The sequence below is a fragment of the Triturus cristatus genome, chromosome 3_2 (assembly GCF_964204655.1).
Source record: "Triturus cristatus chromosome 3_2, aTriCri1.1, whole genome shotgun sequence".
NCBI lineage: Eukaryota > Metazoa > Chordata > Amphibia > Caudata > Salamandridae > Triturus > Triturus cristatus.
In genome coordinates this window covers 918486050-918512086 of record NC_140584.1, presented here as the reverse complement: position 1 = coordinate 918512086, position 26037 = coordinate 918486050, and the positions used below count along the sequence as shown (strand labels likewise).

Genomic DNA, 26037 nt, shown 5'->3' with positions numbered 1-26037 from the left:
GATCAGTGATAGATAATTAAAACCTGACGCTGCAATCTATGCAGCTAACTAAAGTTTAATTCAGCATGATAGACTAAAGTTGAAGGCACTGGACAAACACAAGAAAGGGGACCAGGAAAATCGCCTTTTGGGGCAGGCTAAAAGGCTATCACCATATGGTCTCAACTTTGTAATTTTTACGTAAAAACAGACCATGGCTGGAAAAGCAGTCGGGCGATGCCCCAGACTCTTACAAAGCCAAGAAGAGGCAAAGGCTCTGGGTATTCACCTGGCCTGTCACCAAACTGTAAACTTCTACAATTTACGGCCTGGCGACAGCCCACCTACCTCGTTTCATAGGTGTCGCAGCATAGTGGATATCCAAAATGGTGGCATTTGGGGTTCTAGCCATTACAGCTATAGAACTTTCAAGGCACAGGGCTTATTTTACTATTTACAACCAGCTGATATTCCGATTCTCTACATGAGGCTCTCAATCTTCCAGTGTTCTAAAATACCATAGGACAACGCTACAGGGGGCTACAATGGTCATTAAATACCCTCTGTTTGAGTTATAGACTCAAGTTAAAGCTGAGCTTCTATATCGAGGGGATAGAACATTTAATCAATGTGATACCCGAGGCAGAAAGTCTATACTGATATCACAACACTCCCGTCAATGAAGTAAAAATACTCTAACTTGAACCAGGAGAACCAAAAAAATGGCACTTGCTGGAACAGGTGGCTCGTTCTGACCATTATTCGATCGTTGCAACACCTCTGTCCCCCAATGGATCTTGCAAAATTCCAAAGTTCGAATGCATCAAGCCCTTGATGTACTAAGGGTTGCACAGGGGCTTGTTGGGAGCTGCAAGATTTTGTGCTGAGCACGCAAGCTTTTATAATGAAAAGTAAATAGACGCAGTCCCTTACTTCTGCTTTGCACCGCACGAATTCCTGTGAAAACTTTAACAAATACCAAAGGAACAGTTTTTCATCCTTAGCAGTCTAAGATCCACCGCAGCCTTGTAAGTTGTAAGAAGCCAGGGTGTTACGCTTCCTCTTACTCTAAACGGCCTAACTAGCATTAGCAGGTTTCTTTAAACAGTCTATTCGAAAGAGTGATAAATCGTTTGAGTAGCAGTAGTTGCCTTGCAGAAGTCTAGGCTCTAAAAATAGCTCATACGCACAATCCATTTAAAATGTACTCTTTACTATCCATGTTTGAAAAACAAAGCTTTTTTTCATAAATAACATACCAAATTATCAACTGATGGTGAGAGGTGCCTTTCAAAGAGAACCTCTTGCAAAAACCACAAGTCCAAGAAAGCTCAACACCTTCTAATAAGTATTCATATACTCAACAGTTAAGTTACAAGAAACCAAAGAAATGACAAACTAAACAAGAAATTAGAAACTGATAGACTTTCTTACACCCAAAAATAAAAGCTTATCACTCAGTTTGTGTTCTCTTTCTCCAATCCTCCTGAAAGGAACAGGAACGATCATCAATAGCAAACAGCAGCTACATGAATGCAACACTGTTCACTCACTTCACGCCCAAAAGAGAAAACTACAATTCTTCCTCGTGGTTAGCGAAGACCAGACACTTTCAAAGACATTTCCTCAGTTAAAAACTATAGAAATGATCCCTGAAAGTATAGTCTTAACAAAATTCTTTATAGCTCACACAGACAGAAAGGGTGGAAACCCTTCCTACTTACAGTAAGACAAGGTTCGGCATCATCAACGGAAATAAAAACATATAAATATAAACATATTTTTTACTCCACAAGATAATATTCCACAGATGCACACGCATACGCCTTTATTTACATTAAAGCCTACTAAATAGATCCTGGGGAGACACTGCTTTCTAAATTTGCATATTTTAAATGAGCAACCAATCAAATTCAGCCTGCCTGTTCCTGACCCAATGCTGTACCACAGGGAGAGTTGGAAAATTCTTCAAAAAACTGCAGGTTCCACAAGATCATACAGATGATTTTTAATCCGAATAGTTGGTCCAGATGAGCATCTGTCAAACAGCCAAAAGAGTGACACTGATCACTAGCGAGAAGGGACCTGCTAAGGTTGCAAGCGTGGAAACAAACGTTGTAGCATTCAAGCTACCTTTAAATTTTGAACAGTTGCACCACAGATCAAATGTACGGCAACATCTTTGATTAGTTTCCCCAAACAAACTAAGGGGCATATCAGCAACAACCGGCGATAATTATCGCTAAGCGCACTTAGCGCTAGGATAATTATCGCCGGCTAGCGTGGATTATTATCGCTGAGATAACGTGCTATTAGCAACGCTTATCTCAAAAACGATAAAAATCCTAACGCTAACTGCCTAACGTGAGATTATCGCTGGAAACCCAGCGATAATGTCACGAAGTGTGGCGTTAGCTTGCTGATAGGGACTCACAAACTTAGCCATGATATCCACCTTACATAGGATACCATGGCTAAGTCAGTCCTGAAGCAGGCGTAAGGAAAGTAGCAATAACAGGGGTTATCGCTACTTTTCCTGCCGCTATGCTTCATAGCGTGGGCCTTGATGATAGGAGAAATGTCGCTTAGCGACATTTCTACTGTCATGTCAGGTCAGGTACGCCCACTTTGCATCTCATTAGAGATGCAAAGCTGGGCGTTAGGAATCCCGACGCTAATGCAAGGTTTCACGCGTTAGCGTGACCTTGCTAATTAGGCGATCATTTTTTATCACCAGCTTGATGATATGCCCCTAACTGTTCCCCAGTTCACATGTAAGACTCTAAGCAGACGATGAACTTCGACGAGGGTCCAGACTTAGTGAAAAACCTCTTCCAGCACATACGGGAGATAACGGAACCTATCACTTTCAGAAGAGCCCTGAATGCCTGGCTATCTAAGAAAGCGTTCACATGAACAACTTGTACTACCACCCAGCTTGAATTCATGCAGCTTTTCAAAGCTAAAAGACCTTTAGGTGTCTCAGCACTACAGAAGTATCCAAAATATAGTTTATGTTTTGTGTACAGAAGACTTTTTACACTGGGAAGTGAATACTTGCCAGAAACGTTTTGTATCTAATGTTCATTAGAACAGGAATTGAACTTTTCAGTATATAATTCCGTTTTACAGCATATCCTCAAATGAAGAAAGGAACGGCCATCAACAGTAGACAGTTGTTTCAAAAATTAAACTCTGCCTGTGCCCTTCCTTTTTAGATCAGAACTTATCTGCAACACCTTTGGGCCACTTACAAATACTATTTCAATCTTGATTCTACATAACATATCAAGACAAAGAGTTTTATAACTCTATGCCAAGCTGTCCAAGGGTTACAGGAAGATATCACAAGAGCATTTTTTCTGCCACCTGGCTAAGCTCTCAGCAGATCAGTGATAGATAATTAAAACCTGACGCTGCAATCTATGCAGCTAACTAAAGTTTAATTCAGCATGATAGACTAAAGTTGAAGGCACTGGACAAACACAAGAAAGGGGACCAGGAAAATCGCCACTTGGGGCAGGCTAAAAGGCTATCACAATATGGTCTCAACTTTGTAATTTTTACGTAAAAACAGACCATGGCTGGAAAAGCAGTCGGGCGATGCCCCAGACTCTTACAAAGCCAAGAAGAGGCAAAGGCTCTGGGTATTCACCTGGCCTGTCACCAAACTGTAAACTTCTACAATTTACGGCCTGGCGCCAGCCCACCTACCTCGTTTCATAGGTGTCGCAGCATAGTGGATATCCAAAATGGTGGCATTTGGGGTTCTAACCATTACAGCTATAGAACTTTCAAGGCACAGGGCTTATTTTACTATTTACAACCAGCTGATATTCCGATTCTCTACATGAGGCTCTCAATCTTCCAGTGTTCTAAAATACCATAGGACAACGCTACAGGGGGCTACAATGGTCATTAAATACCCTCTGTTTGAGTTATAGACTCAAGTTAAAGCTGAGCTTCTATATCGAGGGGATAGAACATTTAATCAATGTGATACCCGAGGCAGAAAGTCTATACTGATATCACAACACTCCCGTCAATGAAGTAAAAATACTCTAACTTGAACCAGGAGAACCAAAAAAATGGCACTTGCTGGAGCAGGTGGCTCGTTCTGACCATTATTCGATCGTTGCAACACCTCTGTCCCCCAATGGATCTTGCAAAATTCCAAAGTTCGAATGCATCAAGCCCTTGATGTACTAAGGGTTGCACAGGGGCTTGTTGGGAGCTGCAAGATTTTGTGCTGAGCACGCAAGCTTTTATAATGAAAAGTAAATGGATGCAGTCCCTTACTTCTGCTTTGCACCGCACGAATTCCTGTGAAAACTTTAACAAATACCAAAGGAACAGTTTTTCATCCTTAGCAGTCTAAGATCCACCGCAGCCTTGTAAGTTGTAAGAAGCCAGGGTGTTACGCTTCCTCTTACTCTAAACGGCCTAACTAGCATTAGCAGGTTTCTTTAAACAGTCTATTCGAAAGAGTGATAAATCGTTTGAGTAGCAGTAGTTGCCTTGCAGAAGTCTAGGCTCTACAAATAGCTCATACGCACAATCCATTTAAAATGTACTCTTTACTATCCATGTTTGAAAAACAAAGCTTTTTTTATAAATAACATACCAAATTATCAACTGATGGTGAGAAGTGCCTTTCAAAGAGAACCTCTTGCAAAAACCACAAGTCCAAGAAAGCTCAACAGCTTCTAATAAGTATTCATATACTCAACAATTAAGTTAAAAGAAACCAAAGAAATCAAAAAAGAAATGACAAACTAAACAAGAAATTAGAAACTGATAGACTTTCTTACACCGAAAAATAAAAGCTAACCACTCAGTTTGTGTTTTCTTTCTCCAATCCTCCTGAAAGGAACAGGAACGATCATCAATAGCAAACAGCAGCTACAGGAATGCAACACTGTTCACTCACTTCACGCCCAAAAGAGAAAACTACAATCCATCCTCATGGTTAGCGAAGACCAGACACTTTCAAACACATTTCCTCAGTTAAAAACTATAGAAATGATCCCTGAAAGTATAGTCTTAACAAATATCTTTATAGCTCACACAGACAGAAAGGGTGGAAACCCTTCCTACTTACAGTAAGACAAGGTTCGGCATCATCAACGGAAATAAAAACATATAAATATAAACATATTTTTTACTCCACAAGATAATATTCCACAGATGCACATGCATACGCCTTTATTTACATTAAAGCCTACTCAATAGATCCTGGTGAGACACTGCTTTATAAATTTGCATATTTTAAATCAGCAACCAATCAAATTCAGCCTGCCTGTTCCTGACCCAATGCTGTACCACAGGGAGAGTTGGAAAATTCTTCAAAAAACTGCAGGTTCCACAAGATCATACAGATGATTTTTAATCCGAATAGTTGGTCCAGATTAGCATCTGTCAAACAGCCAAAAGAGTGACACTGATCACTAGCGAGAAGGGACCTGCTAAGGTTGCAAGCGTGGAAACAAACGTTGTAGCATTCAAGCTACCTTTAAATTTTGAACAGTTGCACCACAGATCAAATGTACGGCAACATCTTTGATTAGTTTCCCCAAACAAACTAAGGGGCATATCAGCAACAACCGGCGATAATTATCGCTAAGCGCACTTAGCGCTAGGATAATTATCGCCGGCTAGCGTGGATTATTATCGCTGAGATAACGTGCTATTAGCAACGCTTATCTCAAAAACGATAAAAATCCTAACGCTAACTGCCTAACGTGAGATTATCGCTGGAAACCCAGCAATAATGTCACGAAGTGTGGCGTTAGCTTGCTGATAGGGACTCACAAACTTAGCCATGATATCCACCTTACATAGGATACCATGGCTAAGTCAGTCCTGAAGCAGGCGTAAGGAAAGTAGCAATAACAGGGGTTATCGCTACTTTTCCTGCCGCTATGCTTCATAGCGTGGGCCTTGATGATAGGAGAAATGTCGCTTAGCGACATTTCTACTGTCATGTCAGGTCAGGTACGCCCACTTTGCATCTCATTAGAGATGCAAAGCTGGGCGTTAGGAATCCCGACGCTAATGCAAGGTTTCACGCGTTAGCGTGACCTTGCTAATTAGGCGATCATTTTTTATCACCAGCTTGATGATATGCCCCTAACTGTTCCCCAGTTCACATGTAAGACTCTAAGCAGACGATGAACTTCGACGGGGGTCCAGACTTAGTGAAAAACCTCTTGCAGCACATACGGGAGATAACGGAACCTATCACTTTCAGAAGAGCCCTGAATGCCTGGCTATCTAAGAAAGCGTTCACATGAACAACTTGTACTACCACCCAGCTTGAATTCATGCAGCTTTTCAAAGCTAAAAGACCTTTAGGTGTCTCAGCACTACAGAAGTATCCAAAATATAGTTTATGTTTTGTGTACAGAAGACTTTTTACACTGGGAAGTGAATACTTGCCAGAAACGTTTTGTATCTAATATTTATTAGAACAGGAATTGAACTTTTCAGTATATAATTCCGTTTTACAGCATATCCTCAAATGAAGAAAGGAACGGCCATCAACAGTAGACAGTTGTTTCAAAAATTAAACTCTGCCTGTGCCCTTCCTTTTTAGATCAGAACTTATCTGCAACACCTTTGGGCCACTTACAAATACTATTTCAATCTTGATTCTACATAACATATCAAGACAAAGAGTTTTATAACTCTATGCCAAGCTGTCCAAGGGTTACAGGAAGATATCACAAGAGCATTTTTTCTGCCACCTGGCTAAGCTCTCAGCAGATCAGTGATAGATAATTAAAACCTGACGCTGCAATCTATGCAGCTAACTAAAGTTTAATTCAGCATGATAGACTAAAGTTGAAGGCACTGGACAAACACAAGAAAGGGGACCAGGAAAATCGCCACTTGGGGCAGGCTAAAAGGCTATCACAATATGGTCTCAACTTTGTAATTTTTACGTAAAAACAGACCATGGCTGGAAAAGCAGTCGGGCGATGCCCCAGACTCTTACAAAGCCAAGAAGAGGCAAAGGCTCTGGGTATTCACCTGGCCTGTCACCAAACTGTAAACTTCTACAATTTACGGCCTGGCGCCAGCCCACCTACCTCGTTTCATAGGTGTCGCAGCATAGTGGATATCCAAAATGGTGGCATTTGGGGTTCTAACCATTACAGCTATAGAACTTTCAAGGCGCAGGGCTTATTTTACTATTTACAACCAGCTGATATTCCGATTCTCTACATGAGGCTCTCAATCTTCCAGTGTTCTAAAATACCATAGGACAACGCTACAGGGGGCTACAATGGTCATTAAATACCCTCTGTTTGAGTTATAGACTCAAGTTAAAGCTGAGCTTCTATATCGAGGGGATAGAACATTTAATCAATGTGATACCCGAGGCAGAAAGTCTATACTGATATCACAACACTCCCGTCAATGAAGTAAAAATACTCTAACTTGAACCAGGAGAACCAAAAAAATGGCACTTGCTGGAGCAGGTGGCTCGTTCTGACCATTATTCGATCGTTGCAACACCTCTGTCCCCCAATGGATCTTGCAAAATTCCAAAGTTCGAATGCATCAAGCCCTTGATGTACTAAGGGTTGCACAGGGGCTTGTTGGGAGCTGCAAGATTTTGTGCTGAGCACGCAAGCTTTTATAATGAAAAGTAAATGGATGCAGTCCCTTACTTCTGCTTTGCACCGCACGAATTCCTGTGAAAACTTTAACAAATACCAAAGGAACAGTTTTTCATCCTTAGCAGTCTAAGATCCACCGCAGCCTTGTAAGTTGTAAGAAGCCAGGGTGTTACGCTTCCTCTTACTCTAAACGGCCTAACTAGCATTAGCATGTTTCTTTAAACAGTCTATTCGAAAGAGTGATAAATCGTTTGAGTAGCAGTAGTTGCCTTGCAGAAGTCTAGGCTCTACAAATAGCTCATACGCACAATCCATTTAAAATGTACTCTTTACTATCCATGTTTGAAAAACAAAGCTTTTTTTATAAATAACATACCAAATTATCAACTGATGGTGAGAAGTGCCTTTCAAAGAGAACCTCTTGCAAAAACCACAAGTCCAAGAAAGCTCAACAGCTTCTAATAAGTATTCATATACTCAACAATTAAGTTAAAAGAAACCCAAGAAATCAAAAAAGAAATGACAAACTAAACAAGAAATTAGAAACTGATAGACTTTCTTACACCCAAAAATAAAAGCTAACCACTCAGTTTGTGTTCTCTTTCTCCAATCCTCCTGAAAGGAACAGGAACGATCATCAATAGCAAACAGCAGCTACATGAATGCAACACTGTTCACTCACTTCACGCCCAAAAGAGAAAACTACAATCCATCCTCATGGTTAGCGAAGACCAGACACTTTCAAACACATTTCCTCAGTTAAAAACTATAGAAATGATCCCTGAAAGTATAGTCTTAACAAATATCTTTATAGCTCACACAGACAGAAAGGGTGGAAACCCTTCCTACTTACAGTAAGACAAGGTTCGGCATCATCAACGGAAATAAAAACATATAAATATAAACATATTTTTTACTCCACAAGATAATATTCCACAGATGCACATGCATACGCCTTTATTTACATTAAAGCCTACTCAATAGATCCTGGTGAGACACTGCTTTATAAATTTGCATATTTTAAATCAGCAACCAATCAAATTCAGCCTGCCTGTTCCTGACCCAATGCTGTACCACAGGGAGAGTTGGAAAATTCTTCAAAAAACTGCAGGTTCCACAAGATCATACAGATGATTTTTAATCCGAATAGTTGGTCCAGATTAGCATCTGTCAAACAGCCAAAAGAGTGACACTGATCACTAGCGAGAAGGGACCTGCTAAGGTTGCAAGCGTGGAAACAAACGTTGTAGCATTCAAGCTACCTTTAAATTTTGAACAGTTGCACCACAGATCAAATGTACGGCAACATCTTTGATTAGTTTCCCCAAACAAACTAAGGGGCATATCAGCAACAACCGGCGATAATTATCGCTAAGCGCACTTAGCGCTAGGATAATTATCGCCGGCTAGCGTGGATTATTATCGCTGAGATAACGTGCTATTAGCAACGCTTATCTCAAAAACGATAAAAATCCTAACGCTAACTGCCTAACGTGAGAATATCGCTGGAAACCCAGCGATAATGTCACGAAGTGTGGCGTTAGCTTGCTGATAGGGACTCACAAACTTAGCCATGATATCCACCTTACATAGGATACCATGGCTAAGTCAGTCCTGAAGCAGGCGTAAGGAAAGTAGCAATAACAGGGGTTATCGCTACTTTTCCTGCCGCTATGCTTCATAGCGTGGGCCTTGATGATAGGAGAAATGTCGCTTAGCGACATTTCTACTGTCATGTCAGGTCAGGTACGCCCACTTTGCATCTCATTAGAGATGCAAAGCTGGGCGTTAGGAATCCCGACGCTAATGCAAGGTTTCACGCGTTAGCGTGACCTTGCTAATTAGGCGATCATTTTTTATCACCAGCTTGATGATATGCCCCTAACTGTTCCCCAGTTCACATGTAAGACTCTAAGCAGGCGATGAACTTCGACGGGGGTCCAGACTTAGTGAAAAACCTCTTGCAGCACATACGGGAGATAACGGAACCTATCACTTTCAGAAGAGCCCTGAATGCCTGGCTATCTAAGAAAGCGTTCACATGAACAACTTGTACTACCACCCAGCTTGAATTCATGCAGCTTTTCAAAGCTAAAAGACCTTTAGGTGTCTCAGCACTACAGAAGTATCCAAAATATAGTTTATGTTTTGTGTACAGAAGACTTTTTACACTGGGAAGTGAATACTTGCCAGAAACGTTTTGTATCTAATATTTATTAGAACAGGAATTGAACTTTTCAGTATATAATTCCGTTTTACAGCATATCCTCAAATGAAGAAAGGAACGGCCATCAACAGTAGACAGTTGTTTCAAAAATTAAACTCTGCCTGTGCCCTTCCTTTTTAGATCAGAACTTATCTGCAACACCTTTGGGCCACTTACAAATACTATTTCAATCTTGATTCTATATAACATATCAAGACAAAGAGTTTTATAACTCTATGCCAAGCTGTCCAAGGGTTACAGGAAGATATCACAAGAGCATTTTTTCTGCCACCTGGCTAAGCTCTCAGCAGATCAGTGATAGATAATTAAAACCTGACGCTGCAATCTATGCAGCTAACTAAAGTTTAATTCAGCATGATAGACTAAAGTTGAAGGCACTGGACAAACACAAGAAAGGGGACCAGGAAAATCGCCTCTTGGGGCAGGCTAAAAGGCTATCACAATATGGTCTCAACTTTGTAATTTTTACGTAAAAACAGACCATGGCTGGAAAAGCAGTCGGGCGATGCCCCAGACTCTTACAAAGCCAAGAAGAGGCAAAGGCTCTGGGTATTCACCTGGCCTGTCACCAAACTGTAAACTTCTACAATTTACGGCCTGGCGCCAGCCCACCTACCTCGTTTCATAGGTGTCGCAGCATAGTGGATATCCAAAATGGTGGCATTTGGGGTTCTAACCATTACAGCTATAGAACTTTCAAGGCACAGGGCTTATTTTACTATTTACAACCAGCTGATATTCCGATTCTCTACATGAGGCTCTCAATCTTCCAGTGTTCTAAAATACCATAGGTCAACGCTACAGGGGGCTACAATGGTCATTAAATACCCTCTGTTTGAGTTATAGACTCAAGTTAAAGCTGAGCTTCTATATCGAGGGGATAGAACATTTAATCAATGTGATACCCGAGGCAGAAAGTCTATACTGATATCACAACATTCCAGTCAATGAAGTAAGAATACTCTAACTTGAACCAGGAGAACCAAAAAAATGGCACTTGCAGGAGCAGGTGGCTCGTTCTGACCATTATTCGATCGTTGCAACTCCTCTGTCCCCAATGGATCTTGCAAAATTCCAAAGTTCGAATGCATCAAGCCCTTGATGTACTAAGGGTTGCACAGGGGCTTGTTGGGAGCTGCAAGATTTTGTGCTGAGCACGCAAGCTTTTATAATGAAAAGTAAATAGACGCAGTCCCTTACTTCTGCTTTGCACCGCACGAATTCCTGTGAAAACTTTAACAAATACCAAAGGAACAGTTTTTCATCCTTAGCAGTCTAAGATCCACCGCAGCCTTGTAAGTTGTAAGAAGCCAGGGTGTTACGCTTCCTCTTACTCTAAACGGCCTAACTAGCATTAGCAGGTTTCTTTAAACAGTCTATTCGAAAGAGTGATAAATCGTTTGAGTAGCAGTAGTTGCCTTGCAGAAGTCTAGGCTCTAAAAATAGCTCATACGCACAATCCATTTAAAATGTACTCTTTACTATCCATGTTTGAAAAACAAAGCTTTTTTTATAAATAACATACCAAATTATCAACTGATGGTGAGAGGTGCCTTTCAAAGAGAACCTCTTGCAAAAACCACAAGTCCAAGAAAGCTCAACACCTTCTAATAAGTATTCATATACTCAACAGTTAAGTTACAAGAAACCAAAGAAATGACAAACTAAACAAGAAATTAGAAACTGATAGACTTTCTTACACCCAAAAATAAAAGCTAACCACTCAGTTTGTGTTTTCTTTCTCCAATCCTCCTGAAAGGAACAGGAACGATCATCAATAGCAAACAGCAGCTACATGAATGCAACACTGTTCACTCACTTCACGCCCAAAAGAGAAAACTACAATCCATCCTCATGGTTAGCGAAGACCAGACACTTTCAAACACATTTCCTCAGTTAAAAACTATAGAAATGATCCCTGAAAGTATAGTCTTAACAAATATCTTTATAGCTCACACAGACAGAAAGGGTGGAAACCCTTCCTACTTACAGTAAGACAAGGTTCGGCATCATCAACGGAAATAAAAACATATAAATATAAACATATTTTTTACTCCACAAGATAATATTCCACAGATGCACATGCATACGCCTTTATTTACATTAAAGCCTACTCAATAGATCCTGGTGAGACACTGCTTTATAAATTTGCATATTTTAAATCAGCAACCAATCAAATTCAGCCTGCCTGTTCCTGACCCAATGCTGTACCACAGGGAGAGTTGGAAAATTCTTCAAAAAACTGCAGGTTCCACAAGATCATACAGATGATTTTTAATCCGAATAGTTGGTCCAGATTAGCATCTGTCAAACAGCCAAAAGAGTGACACTGATCACTAGCGAGAAGGGACCTGCTAAGGTTGCAAGCGTGGAAACAAACGTTGTAGCATTCAAGCTACCTTTAAATTTTGAACAGTTGCACCACAGATCAAATGTACGGCAACATCTTTGATTAGTTTCCCCAAACAAACTAAGGGGCATATCAGCAACAACCGGCGATAATTATCGCTAAGCGCACTTAGCGCTAGGATAATTATCGCCGGCTAGCGTGGATTATTATCGCTGAGATAACGTGCTATTAGCAACGCTTATCTCAAAAACGATAAAAATCCTAACGCTAACTGCCTAACGTGAGATTATCGCTGGAAACCCAGCAATAATGTCACGAAGTGTGGCGTTAGCTTGCTGATAGGGACTCACAAACTTAGCCATGATATCCACCTTACATAGGATACCATGGCTAAGTCAGTCCTGAAGCAGGCGTAAGGAAAGTAGCAATAACAGGGGTTATCGCTACTTTTCCTGCCGCTATGCTTCATAGCGTGGGCCTTGATGATAGGAGAAATGTCGCTTAGCGACATTTCTACTGTCATGTCAGGTCAGGTACGCCCACTTTGCATCTCATTAGAGATGCAAAGCTGGGCGTTAGGAATCCCGACGCTAATGCAAGGTTTCACGCGTTAGCGTGACCTTGCTAATTAGGCGATCATTTTTTATCACCAGCTTGATGATATGCCCCTAACTGTTCCCCAGTTCACATGTAAGACTCTAAGCAGACGATGAACTTCGACGGGGGTCCAGACTTAGTGAAAAACCTCTTGCAGCACATACGGGAGATAACGGAACCTATCACTTTCAGAAGAGCCCTGAATGCCTGGCTATCTAAGAAAGCGTTCACATGAACAACTTGTACTACCACCCAGCTTGAATTCATGCAGCTTTTCAAAGCTAAAAGACCTTTAGGTGTCTCAGCACTACAGAAGTATCCAAAATATAGTTTATGTTTTGTGTACAGAAGACTTTTTACACTGGGAAGTGAATACTTGCCAGAAACGTTTTGTATCTAATATTTATTAGAACAGGAATTGAACTTTTCAGTATATAATTCCGTTTTACAGCATATCCTCAAATGAAGAAAGGAACGGCCATCAACAGTAGACAGTTGTTTCAAAAATTAAACTCTGCCTGTGCCCTTCCTTTTTAGATCAGAACTTATCTGCAACACCTTTGGGCCACTTACAAATACTATTTCAATCTTGATTCTACATAACATATCAAGACAAAGAGTTTTATAACTCTATGCCAAGCTGTCCAAGGGTTACAGGAAGATATCACAAGAGCATTTTTTCTGCCACCTGGCTAAGCTCTCAGCAGATCAGTGATAGATAATTAAAACCTGACGCTGCAATCTATGCAGCTAACTAAAGTTTAATTCAGCATGATAGACTAAAGTTGAAGGCACTGGACAAACACAAGAAAGGGGACCAGGAAAATCGCCACTTGGGGCAGGCTAAAAGGCTATCACAATATGGTCTCAACTTTGTAATTTTTACGTAAAAACAGACCATGGCTGGAAAAGCAGTCGGGCGATGCCCCAGACTCTTACAAAGCCAAGAAGAGGCAAAGGCTCTGGGTATTCACCTGGCCTGTCACCAAACTGTAAACTTCTACAATTTACGGCCTGGCGCCAGCCCACCTACCTCGTTTCATAGGTGTCGCAGCATAGTGGATATCCAAAATGGTGGCATTTGGGGTTCTAACCATTACAGCTATAGAACTTTCAAGGCGCAGGGCTTATTTTACTATTTACAACCAGCTGATATTCCGATTCTCTACATGAGGCTCTCAATCTTCCAGTGTTCTAAAATACCATAGGACAACGCTACAGGGGGCTACAATGGTCATTAAATACCCTCTGTTTGAGTTATAGACTCAAGTTAAAGCTGAGCTTCTATATCGAGGGGATAGAACATTTAATCAATGTGATACCCGAGGCAGAAAGTCTATACTGATATCACAACACTCCCGTCAATGAAGTAAAAATACTCTAACTTGAACCAGGAGAACCAAAAAAATGGCACTTGCTGGAGCAGGTGGCTCGTTCTGACCATTATTCGATCGTTGCAACACCTCTGTCCCCCAATGGATCTTGCAAAATTCCAAAGTTCGAATGCATCAAGCCCTTGATGTACTAAGGGTTGCACAGGGGCTTGTTGGGAGCTGCAAGATTTTGTGCTGAGCACGCAAGCTTTTATAATGAAAAGTAAATGGATGCAGTCCCTTACTTCTGCTTTGCACCGCACGAATTCCTGTGAAAACTTTAACAAATACCAAAGGAACAGTTTTTCATCCTTAGCAGTCTAAGATCCACCGCAGCCTTGTAAGTTGTAAGAAGCCAGGGTGTTACGCTTCCTCTTACTCTAAACGGCCTAACTAGCATTAGCATGTTTCTTTAAACAGTCTATTCGAAAGAGTGATAAATCGTTTGAGTAGCAGTAGTTGCCTTGCAGAAGTCTAGGCTCTACAAATAGCTCATACGCACAATCCATTTAAAATGTACTCTTTACTATCCATGTTTGAAAAACAAAGCTTTTTTTATAAATAACATACCAAATTATCAACTGATGGTGAGAGGTGCCTTTCAAAGAGAACCTCTTGCAAAAACCACAAGTCCAAGAAAGCTCAACAGCTTCTAATAAGTATTCATATACTCAACAATTAAGTTAAAAGAAACCCAAGAAATCAAAAAAGAAATGACAAACTAAACAAGAAATTAGAAACTGATAGACTTTCTTACACCCAAAAATAAAAGCTAACCACTCAGTTTGTGTTTTCTTTCTCCAATCCTCCTGAAAGGAACAGGAACGATCATCAATAGCAAACAGCAGCTACATGAATGCAACACTGTTCACTCACTTCACGCCCAAAAGAGAAAACTACAATCCATCCTCATGGTTAGCGAAGACCAGACACTTTCAAACACATTTCCTCAGTTAAAAACTATAGAAATGATCCCTGAAAGTATAGTCTTAACAAATATCTTTATAGCTCACACAGACAGAAAGGGTGGAAACCCTTCCTACTTACAGTAAGACAAGGTTCGGCATCATCAACGGAAATAAAAACATATAAATATAAACATATTTTTTACTCCACAAGATAATATTCCACAGATGCACATGCATACGCCTTTATTTACATTAAAGCCTACTCAATAGATCCTGGTGAGACACTGCTTTATAAATTTGCATATTTTAAATCAGCAACCAATCAAATTCAGCCTGCCTGTTCCTGACCCAATGCTGTACCACAGGGAGAGTTGGAAAATTCTTCAAAAAACTGCAGGTTCCACAAGATCATACAGATGATTTTTAATCCGAATAGTTGGTCCAGATTAGCATCTGTCAAACAGCCAAAAGAGTGACACTGATCACTAGCGAGAAGGGACCTGCTAAGGTTGCAAGCGTGGAAACAAACGTTGTAGCATTCAAGCTACCTTTAAATTTTGAACAGTTGCACCACAGATCAAATGTACGGCAACATCTTTGATTAGTTTCCCCAAACAAACTAAGGGGCATATCAGCAACAACCGGCGATAATTATCGCTAAGCGCACTTAGCGCTAGGATAATTATCGCCGGCTAGCGTGGATTATTATCGCTGAGATAACGTGCTATTAGCAACGCTTATCTCAAAAACGATAAAAATCCTAACGCTAACTGCCTAACGTGAGATTATCGCTGGAAACCCAGCGATAATGTCACGAAGTGTGGCGTTAGCTTGCTGATAGGGACTCACAAACTTAGCCATGATATCCACCTTACATAGGATACCATGGCTAAGTCAGTCCTGAAGCAGGCGTAAGGAAAGTAGCAATAACAGGGGTTATCGCTACTTTTCCTGCCGCTATGCTTCATAGCGTGGGCCTTGATGATAGGAGAAATGTCGCTTAGCGACATTTCTCCTGTCATGTCAGGTCAGGTACGCCCACTTTGCATCTCATTAGAGATGCAAAGCTGGGCGTTAGGAATCCCGACGCTAATGCAAGGTTTCACGCGTTAGCGTGACCTTGCTAATTAGGCGATCATTTTTTATCACCAGCTTGATGATATGCCCCTAACTGTTCCCCAGTTCACATGTAAGACTCTAAGCAGACGATGAACTTCGACGGGGGTCCAGACTTAGTGAAAAACCTCTTGCAGCACATACGGGAGATAACGGAACCTATCACTTTCAGAAGAGCCCTGAATGCCTGGCTATCTAAGAAAGCGTTCACATGAACAACTTGTACTACCACCCAGCTTGAATTCATGCAGCTTTTCAAAGCTAAAAGACCTTTAGGTGTCTCAGCACTACAGAAGTATCCAAAATATAGTTTATGTTTTGTGTACAGAAGACTTTTTACACTGGGAAGTGAATACTTGCCAGAAACGTTTTGTATCTAATATTTATTAGAACAGGAATTGAACTTTTCAGTATATAATTCCGTTTTACAGCATATCCTCAAATGAAGAAAGGAACGGCCATCAACAGTAGACAGTTGTTTCAAAAATTAAACTCTGCCTGTGCCCTTCCTTTTTAGATCAGAACTTATCTGCAACACCTTTGGGCCACTTACAAATACTATTTCAATCTTGATTCTACATAACATATCAAGACAAAGAGTTTTATAACTCTATGCCAAGCTGTCCAAGGGTTACAGGAAGATATCACAAGAGCATTTTTTCTGCCACCTGGCTAAGCTCTCAGCAGATCAGTGATAGATAATTAAAACCTGACGCTGCAATCTATGCACCTAACTAAAGTTTAATTCAGCATGATAGACTAAAGTTGAAGGCACTGGACAAACACAAGAAAGGGGACCAGGAAAATCGCCTCTTGGGGCAGGCTAAAAGGCTATCACAATATGGTCTCAACTTTGTAATTTTTACGTAAAAACAGACCATGGCTGGAAAAGCAGTCGGGCGATGCCCCAGACTCTTACAAAGCCAAGAAGAGGCAAAGGCTCTGGGTATTCACCTGGCCTGTCACCAAACTGTAAACTTCTACAATTTACGGCCTGGCGCCAGCCCACCTACCTCGTTTCATAGGTGTCGCAGCATAGTGGATATCCAAAATGGTGGCATTTGGGGTTCTAACCATTACAGCTATAGAACTTTCAAGGCACAGGGCTTATTTTACTATTTACAACCAGCTGATATTCCGATTCTCTACATGAGGCTCTCAATCTTCCAGTGTTCTAAAATACCATAGGTCAACGCTACAGGGGGCTACAATGGTCATTAAATACCCTCTGTTTGAGTTATAGACTCAAGTTAAAGCTGAGCTTCTATATCGAGGGGATAGAACATTTAATCAATGTGATACCCGAGGCAGAAAGTCTATACTGATATCACAACATTCCAGTCAATGAAGTAAGAATACTCTAACTTGAACCAGGAGAACCAAAAAAATGGCACTTGCAGGAGCAGGTGGCTCGTTCTGACCATTATTCGATCGTTGCAACTCCTCTGTCCCCAATGGATCTTGCAAAATTCCAAAGTTCGAATGCATCAAGCCCTTGATGTACTAAGGGTTGCACAGGGGCTTGTTGGGAGCTGCAAGATTTTGTGCTGAGCACGCAAGCTTTTATAATGAAAAGTAAACAGACGCAGTCCCTTACTTCTGCTTTGCACCGCACGAATTCCTGTGAAAACTTTAACAAATACCAAAGGAGTAGTTTTTCATCCTTAGCAGTCTAAGATCCACCGCAGCCTTGTAAGTTGTAAGAAGCCAGGGTGTTACGCTTCCTCTTACTCTAAACGGCCTAACTAGCATTAGCAGGTTTCTTTAAACAGTCTATTTGAAAGAGTGATAAATCTTTTGAGTAGCAGTAGTTGCCTTGCAGAAGTCTAGGCTCTACAAATAGCTCATACGCACAGTCCATTTAAAATGTACTCTTTACTATCCATGTTCGAAAAACAAAGCTTTTTTTATAAATAACATACCAAATTATCAACTGATGGTGAGAGGTGCCTTTCAAAGAGAACCTCTTGCAAAAACCACAAGTCCAAGAAAGCTCAACAGCTTCTAATAAGTATTCATATACTCAACAGTTAAGTTACAAGAAACCAAAGAAATCAAAAAAGAAATGACAAACTAAACAAGAAATTAGAAACTGATAGACTTTCTTACACCCAAAAATAAAAGCTAACCACTCAGTTTGTGTTCTCTTTCTCCAATCCTCCTGAAAGGAACAGGAACGATCATCAATAGCAAACAGCAGCTACAGGAATGCAACACTGTTCACTCACTTCACGCCCAAAAGAGAAAACTACAATTCTTCCTCGTGGTTAGCGAAGACCAGACACTTTCAAACACATTTCCTCAGTTAAAAACTATAGAAATCCCCGGCGGTGTCGGCCTGGAAAGAACACATGGATTGGTGCATGTTCCGAGAAAAGGTGGTGTATGTGGCGAGGGGTAAGCCTGGGACATGGGTGAAAGTATGGGGCCCCTGGAACGCCTACCGCGGGGGTATCTGCGCGCCACCACTGCTGCCTGCTGCCTCACCAGCCCCGTCCCCTTAGCTGACTCCTTTCCCCAGCCCCGGGCACAGGGTTCCCCCAGTCCTCGATCCGTTCCCCTTCCCCTCTTTAGACTCCTGTGGATGGCTGGGGTCCCCCATTTGGGGAGCACGTGCTGTTACTTTCGATTGCGGGTTGCCTTGCGGGTGTGGTTTTTCGTGTTGGTTGTATAAAATGAAACCGTATTGTGGGGTCAGAGTGATGTGGCCCACGACGTTGATACCTCCTGATTTTGCTTCTCTGCAACGCCAAGTGTTTTTGAATGTATGTCATATGCTCCTGTCATTCTAGCGGCCGGCCGGAAGGTTGTAGGCCCATACTTGTATATTCTTGAGATTGCAATAAACGGTTTCAAACAAAAAAAACAACAAAAAAACAAAAAAAAAAACTATAGAAATGATCCCATAAAGTATAGTCTTAACAAAATTCTTTATAGCTCACACAGACAGAAAGGGTGGAAACCCTTCCTACTTACAGTAAGACAAGGTTCGGCATCATCAACGGAAATAAAAACATATAAATATAAACATATTTTTTACTCCACAAGATAATATTCCACAGATGCACACGCATACGCCTTTATTTACATTAAAGCCTACTCAATAGATCCTGGTGAGACACTGCTTTATAAATTTGCATATTTTAAATCAGCAACCAATCAAATTCAGCCTGCCTGTTCCTGACCCAACGCTGTACCACAGGGAGAGTTGGAAAATTCTTCAAAAAACTGCAGGTTCCACAAGATCATACAGATGATTTTTAATCCGAATAGTTGGTCCAGATTAGCATCTGTCAAACAGCCAAAAGAGTGACACTGATCACTAGCGAGAAGGGACCTGCTAAGGTTGCAAGCGTGGAAACAAACGTTGTAGCATTCAAGCTACCTTTAAATTTTGAACAGTTGCACCACAGATCAAATGTACGGCAACATCTTTTATTAGTTTCCCCAAACAAACTAAGGAGCATATCAGCAACAACCGGCGATAATTATCGCTAAGCGCACTTAGCGCTAGGATAATTATCGCCGGCTAGCGTGGATTATTATCGCTGAGATAACGTGCTATTAGCAACGCTTATCTCAAAAACGATAAAAATCCTAACGCTAACTGCCTAACGTGAGATTATCGCTGGAAACCCAGCGATAATGTCACGAAGTGTGGCGTTAGCTTGCTGATAGGGACTCACAAACTTAGCCATGATATCCACCTTACATAGGATACCATGGCTAAGTCAGTCCTGAAGCAGGCATAAGGAAAGTAGCAATAACAGGGGTTATCGCTACTTTTCCTGCCGCTATGCTTCATAGCGTGGGCCTTGATGATAGGAGAAATGTCGCTTAGCGACATTTCTCCTGTCATGTCAGGTCAGGTACGCCCACTTTGCATCTCATTAGAGATGCAAAGCTGGGCGTTAGGAATCCCGACGCTAATGCAAGGTTTCACGCGTTAGCGTGACCTTGCTAATTAGGCGATCATTTTTTATCACCAGCTTGATGATATGCCCCTAACTGTTCCCCAGTTCACATGTAAGACTCTAAGCAGACGATGAACTTCGACGGGGGTCCAGACTTAGTGAAAAACCTCTTGCAGCACATACGGGAGATAACGGAACCTATCACTTTCAGAAGAGCCCTGAATGCCTGGCTATCTAAGAAAGCGTTCACATGAACAACTTGTACTACCACCCAGCTTGAATTCATGCAGCTTTTCAAAGCTAAAAGACCTTTAGGTGTCTCAGCACTACAGAAGTATCCAAAATATAGTTTATGTTTTGTGTACAGAAGACTTTTTACAATGGGAAGTGAATACTTGCCAGAAACGTTTTGTATCTAATATTGATTAGAACAGGAATTGAACTTTTCAGTATATAATTCCGTTTTACAGCATATCCTCAAATGAAGAAAGGAACGGCCATCAACAGTAGACAGTTGTTTCAAAAATTAAACTCTGCCTGTGCCCTTCCTTTTTAGATCAGAACTTATCTGCAACACCTTTGGGCCACTTACAAATACTATTTCAATCTTGATTCTACATAACATATCAAGACAAAGAGTTTTATAACTCTATGCCAAGCTGTCCAAGGGTTACAGGAAGATATCACAAGAGCATTTTTTCTGCCACCTGGCTAAGCTCTCAGCAGATCAGTGATAGATAATTAAAACCTGACGCTGCAATCTATGCAGCTAACTAAAGTTTAATTCAGCATGATAGACTAAAGTTGAAGGCACTGGACAAACACAAGAAAGGGGACCAGGAAAATCGCCTCTTGGGGCAGGCTAAAAGGCTATCACAATATGGTCTCAACTTTGTAATTTTTACGTAAAAACAGACCATGGCTGGAAAAGCAGTCGGGCGATGCCCCAGACTCTTACAAAGCCAAGAAGAGGCAAAGGCTCTGGGTATTCACCTGGCCTGTCACCAAACTGTAAACTTCTACAATTTACGGCCTGGCGCCAGCCCACCTACCTCGTTTCATAGGTGTCGCAGCATAGTGGATATCCAAAATGGTGGCATTTGGGGTTCTAACCATTACAGCTATAGAACTTTCAAGGCACAGGGCTTATTTTACTATTTACAACCAGCTGATATTACGATTCTCTACATGAGGCTCTCAATCTTCCAGTGTTCTAAAATACCATAGGTCAACGCTACAGGGGGCTACAATGGTCATTAAATACCCTCTGTTTGAGTTATAGACTCAAGTTAAAGCTGAGCTTCTATATCGAGGGGATAGAACATTTAATCAATGTGATACCCGAGGCAGAAAGTCTATACTGATATCACAACATTCCAGTCAATGAAGTAAGAATACTCTAACTTGAACCAGGAGAACCAAAAAAATGGCACTTGCAGGAGCAGGTGGCTCGTTCTGACCATTATTCGATCGTTGCAACTCCTCTGTCCCCAATGGATCTTGCAAAATTCCAAAGTTCGAATGCATCAAGCCCTTGATGTACTAAGGGTTGCACAGGGGCTTGTTGGGAGCTGCAAGATTTTGTGCTGAGCACGCAAGCTTTTATAATGAAAAGTAAACAGACGCAGTCCCTTACTTCTGCTTTGCACCGCACGAATTCCTGTGAAAACTTTAACAAATACCAAAGGAGTAGTTTTTCATCCTTAGCAGTCTAAGATCCACCGCAGCCTTGTAAGTTGTAAGAAGCCAGGGTGTTACGCTTCCTCTTACTCTAAACGGCCTAACTAGCATTAGCAGGTTTCTTTAAACAGTCTATTCGAAAGAGTGATAAATCGTTTGAGTAGCAGTAGTTGCCTTGCAGAAGTCTAGGCTCTACAAATGGCTCATACGCACAATCCATTTAAAATGTACTCTTTACTATCCATGTTCGAAAAACAAAGCTTTTTTTATAAATAACATACCAAATTATCAACTGATGGTGAGAGGTGCCTTTCAAAGAGAACCTCTTGCAAAAACCACAAGTCCAAGAAAGCTCAACAGCTTCTAATAAGTATTCATATACTCAACAGTTAAGTTACAAGAAACCAAAGAAATCAAAAAAGAAATGACAAACTAAACAAGAAATTAGAAACTGATAGACTTTCTTACACCCAAAAATAAAAGCTAACCACTCAGTTTGTGTTCTCTTTCTCCAATCCTCCTGAAAGGAACAGGAACGATCATCAATAGCAAACAGCAGTTACAGGAATGCAACACTGTTCACTCACTTCACGCCCAAAAGAGAAAACTACAATTCTTCCTCGTGGTTAGCGAAGACCAGACACTTTCAAACACATTTCCTCAGTTAAAAACTATAGAAATGATCCCTGAAAGTATAGTCTTAACAAAATTCTTTATAGCTCACACAGACAGAAAGGGTGGAAACCCTTCCTACTTACAGTAAGACAAGGTTCGGCATCATCAACGGAAATAAAAACATATAAATATAAACATATTTTTTACTCCACAAGATAATATTCCACAGATGCACACGCATACGCTTTTATTTACATTAAAGCCTACTCAATAGATCCTGGTGAGACACTGCTTTATAAATTTGCATATTTTAAATCAGCAACCAATCAAATTCAGCCTGCCTGTTCCTGACCCAATGCTGTACCACAGGGAGAGTTGGAACATTTCTTCAAAAAACTGCAGGTTCCACAAGATCATACAGATGATTTTTAATCCGAATAGTTGGTCCAGATTAGCATCTGTCAAACAGCCAAAAGAGTGACACTGATCACTAGCGAGAAGGGACCTGCTAAGGTTGCAAGCGTGGAAACAAACGTTGTAGCATTCAAGCTACCTTTAAATTTTGAACAGTTGCACCACAGATCAAATGTACGGCAACATCTTTGATTAGTTTCCCCAAACAAACTAAGGGGCATATCAGCAACAACCGGCGATAATTATCGCTAAGCGCACTTAGCGCTAGGATAATTATCGCCGGCTAGCGTGGATTATTATCGCTGAGATAACGTGCTATTAGCAACGCTTATCTCAAAAACGATAAAAATCCTAACGCTAACTGCCTAACGTGAGATTATCGCTGGAAACCCAGCGATAATGTCACGAAGTGTGGCGTTAGCTTGCTGATAGGGACTCACAAACTTAGCCATGATATCCACCTTACATAGGATACCATGGCTAAGTCAGTCCTGAAGCAGGCGTAAGGAAAGTAGCAATAACAGGGGTTATCGCTACTTTTCCTGCCGCTATGCTTCATAGCGTGGGCCTTGATGATAGGAGAAATGTCGCTTAGCGACATTTCTCCTGTCATGTCAGGTCAGGTACGCCCACTTTGCATCTCATTAGAGATGCAAAGCTGGGCGTTAGGAATCCCGACGCTAATGCAAGGTTTCACGCGTTAGCGTGACCTTGCTAATTAGGCGATCATTTTTTATCACCAGCTTGATGATATGCCCCTAACTGTTCCCCAGTTCACATGTAAGACTCTAAGCAGACGATGAACTTCGACGGGGGTCCAGACTTAGTGAAAAACCTCTTGCAGCACATACGGGAGATAACGGAACCTATCACTTTCAGAAGAGCCCTGAATGCCTGGCTATCTAAGAAAGCGTTCACATGAACAACTTGTACTACCACCCAGCTTGAATTCATGCAGCTTTTCAAAGCTAAAAGACCTTTAGGTGTCTCAGCACTACAGAAGTATCCAAAATATAGTTTATGTTTTGTGTACAGAAGACTTTTTACACTGGGAAGTGAATACTTGCCAGAAACGTTTTGTATCTAATATTTATTAGAACAGGAATTGAACTTTTCAGTATATAATTCCGTTTTACAGCATATCCTCAAATGAAGAAAGGAACGGCCATTAACAGTAGACAGTTGTTTCAAAAATTAAACTCTGCCTGTGCCCTTCCTTTTTAGATCAGAACTTATCTGCAACACCTTTGGGCCACTTACAAATACTATTTCAATCTTGATTCTACATAACATATCAAGACAAAGAGTTTTATAACTCTATGCCAAGCTGTCCAAGGGTTACAGGAAGATATCACAAGAGCATTTTTTCTGCCACCTGGCTAAGCTCTCAGCAGATCAGTGATAGATAATTAAAACCTGACGCTGCAATCTATGCAGCTAACTAAAGTTTAATTCAGCATGATAGACTAAAGTTGAAGGCACTGGACAAACACAAGAAAGGGGACCAGGAAAATCGCCTCTTGGGGCAGGCTAAAAGGCTATCACAATATGGTCTCAACTTTGTAATTTTTACGTAAAAACAGACCATGGCTGGAAAAGCAGTCGGGCGATGCCCCAGACTCTTACAAAGCCAAGAAGAGGCAAAGGCTCTGGGTATTCACCTGGCCTGTCACCAAACTGTAAACTTCTACAATTTACGGCCTGGCGACAGCCCACCTACCTCGTTTCATAGGTGTCGCAGCATAGTGGATATCCAAAATGGTGGCATTTGGGGTTCTAGCCATTACAGCTATAGAACTTTCAAGGCACAGGGCTTATTTTACTATTTACAACCAGTTGATATTCCGATTCTCTACATGAGGCTCTCAATCTTCCAGTGTTCTAAAATACCATAGGACAACGCTACAGGGGGCTACAATGGTCATTAAATACCCTCTGTTTGAGTTATAGACTCAAGTTAAAGCTGAGCTTCTATATCGAGGGGATAGAACATTTAATCAATGTGATACCCGAGGCAGAAAGTCTATACTGATATCACAACACTCCCGTCAATGAAGTAAAAATACTCTAACTTGAACCAGGAGAACCAAAAAAATGGCACTTGCTGGAGCAGGTGGCTCGTTCTGACCATTATTCGATCGTTGCAACTCCTCTGTCCCCCAATGGATCTTGCAAAATTCCAAAGTTCGAATGCATCAAGCCCTTGATGTACTAAGGGTTGCACAGGGGCTTGTTGGGAGCTGCAAGATTTTGTGCTGAGCACGCAAGCTTTTATAATGAAAAGTAAATAGACGCAGTCCCTTACTTCTGCTTTGCACCGCACGAATTCCTGTGAAAACTTTAACAAATACCAAAGGAACAGTTTTTCATCCTTAGCAGTCTAAGATCCACCGCAGCCTTGTAAGTTGTAAGAAGCCAGGGTGTTACGCTTCCTCTTACTCTAAACGGCCTAACTAGCATTAGCAGGTTTCTTTAAACAGTCTATTCAAAAGAGTGATAAATCTTTTGAGTAGCAGTAGTTGCCTTGCAGAAGTCTAGGCTCTACAAATAGCTCATACGCACAGTCCATTTAAAACGTACTCTTTACTATCCATGTTCGAAAAACAAAGCTTTTTTTATAAATAACATACCAAATTATCAACTGATGGTGAGAGGTGCTTTTCAAAGAGAACCTCTTGCAAAAACCACAAGTCCAAGAAAGCTCAACAGCTTCTAATAAGTATTCATATACTCAACAGTTAAGTTACAAGAAACCAAAGAAATCAAAAAAGAAATGACAAACTAAACAAGAAATTAGAAACTGATAGACTTTCTTACACCCAAAAATAAAAGCTAACCACTCAGTTTGTGTTCTCTTCCTCCAATCCTCCTGAAAGGAACAGGAACGATCATCAATAGCAAACAGCAGCTACATGAATGCAACACTGTTCACTCACTTCACGCCCAAAAGAGAAAACTACAATTCTTCCTCGTGGTTAGCGAAGACCAGATACTTACAAACACATTTCCTCAGTTAAAAACTATAGAAATGATCCCTGAGAATATAGTCTTAACAAAATTCTTTATAGCTCACACAGACAGAAAGGGTGGAAACCCTTCCTACTTACAGTAAGACAAGGTTCGGCATCATCAACGGAAATAAAAACATATAAATATAAACATATTTTTTACTCCACAAGATAATATTCCACAGATGCACACGCATACGCCTTTATTTACATTAAAGCCTACTCAATAGA

At 41.0% G+C, this 26037-nt stretch overlaps 8 non-coding genes across 8 annotated transcripts; all 8 read right to left on the bottom strand.

Moving 5' to 3' along the window:
- Positions 1-1431: 1431 nt before the first annotated feature.
- Positions 1432-1647, bottom strand: LOC146858731 (small nucleolar RNA U3). Its single transcript, XR_014980246.1, has one exon. It is a non-coding gene; the product is annotated as a small nucleolar RNA U3 (small nucleolar RNA).
- Positions 1648-4808: 3161 nt separating this feature from the next.
- On the bottom strand, positions 4809-5024 carry LOC146858730 (small nucleolar RNA U3). Its single transcript, XR_014980227.1, has one exon. It is a non-coding gene; the product is annotated as a small nucleolar RNA U3 (small nucleolar RNA).
- A 3161-nt stretch (positions 5025-8185) lies between these two features.
- On the bottom strand, positions 8186-8401 carry LOC146858729 (small nucleolar RNA U3). Its single transcript, XR_014980191.1, has one exon. It is a non-coding gene; the product is annotated as a small nucleolar RNA U3 (small nucleolar RNA).
- Positions 8402-11549: 3148 nt separating this feature from the next.
- LOC146858728 (small nucleolar RNA U3) lies at positions 11550-11765 on the bottom strand. The gene has a single exon (XR_014980231.1). It is a non-coding gene; the product is annotated as a small nucleolar RNA U3 (small nucleolar RNA).
- A 3161-nt stretch (positions 11766-14926) lies between these two features.
- Positions 14927-15142, bottom strand: LOC146858727 (small nucleolar RNA U3). Its single transcript, XR_014980230.1, has one exon. It is a non-coding gene; the product is annotated as a small nucleolar RNA U3 (small nucleolar RNA).
- Positions 15143-18302: 3160 nt separating this feature from the next.
- Positions 18303-18515, bottom strand: LOC146858726 (small nucleolar RNA U3). The gene has a single exon (XR_014980272.1). It is a non-coding gene; the product is annotated as a small nucleolar RNA U3 (small nucleolar RNA).
- A 3740-nt stretch (positions 18516-22255) lies between these two features.
- On the bottom strand, positions 22256-22471 carry LOC146858725 (small nucleolar RNA U3). Its single transcript, XR_014980508.1, has one exon. It is a non-coding gene; the product is annotated as a small nucleolar RNA U3 (small nucleolar RNA).
- Positions 22472-25633: 3162 nt separating this feature from the next.
- LOC146858724 (small nucleolar RNA U3) lies at positions 25634-25849 on the bottom strand. The gene has a single exon (XR_014980248.1). It is a non-coding gene; the product is annotated as a small nucleolar RNA U3 (small nucleolar RNA).
- Between the last annotated feature and the right edge of the window lie 188 nt (positions 25850-26037).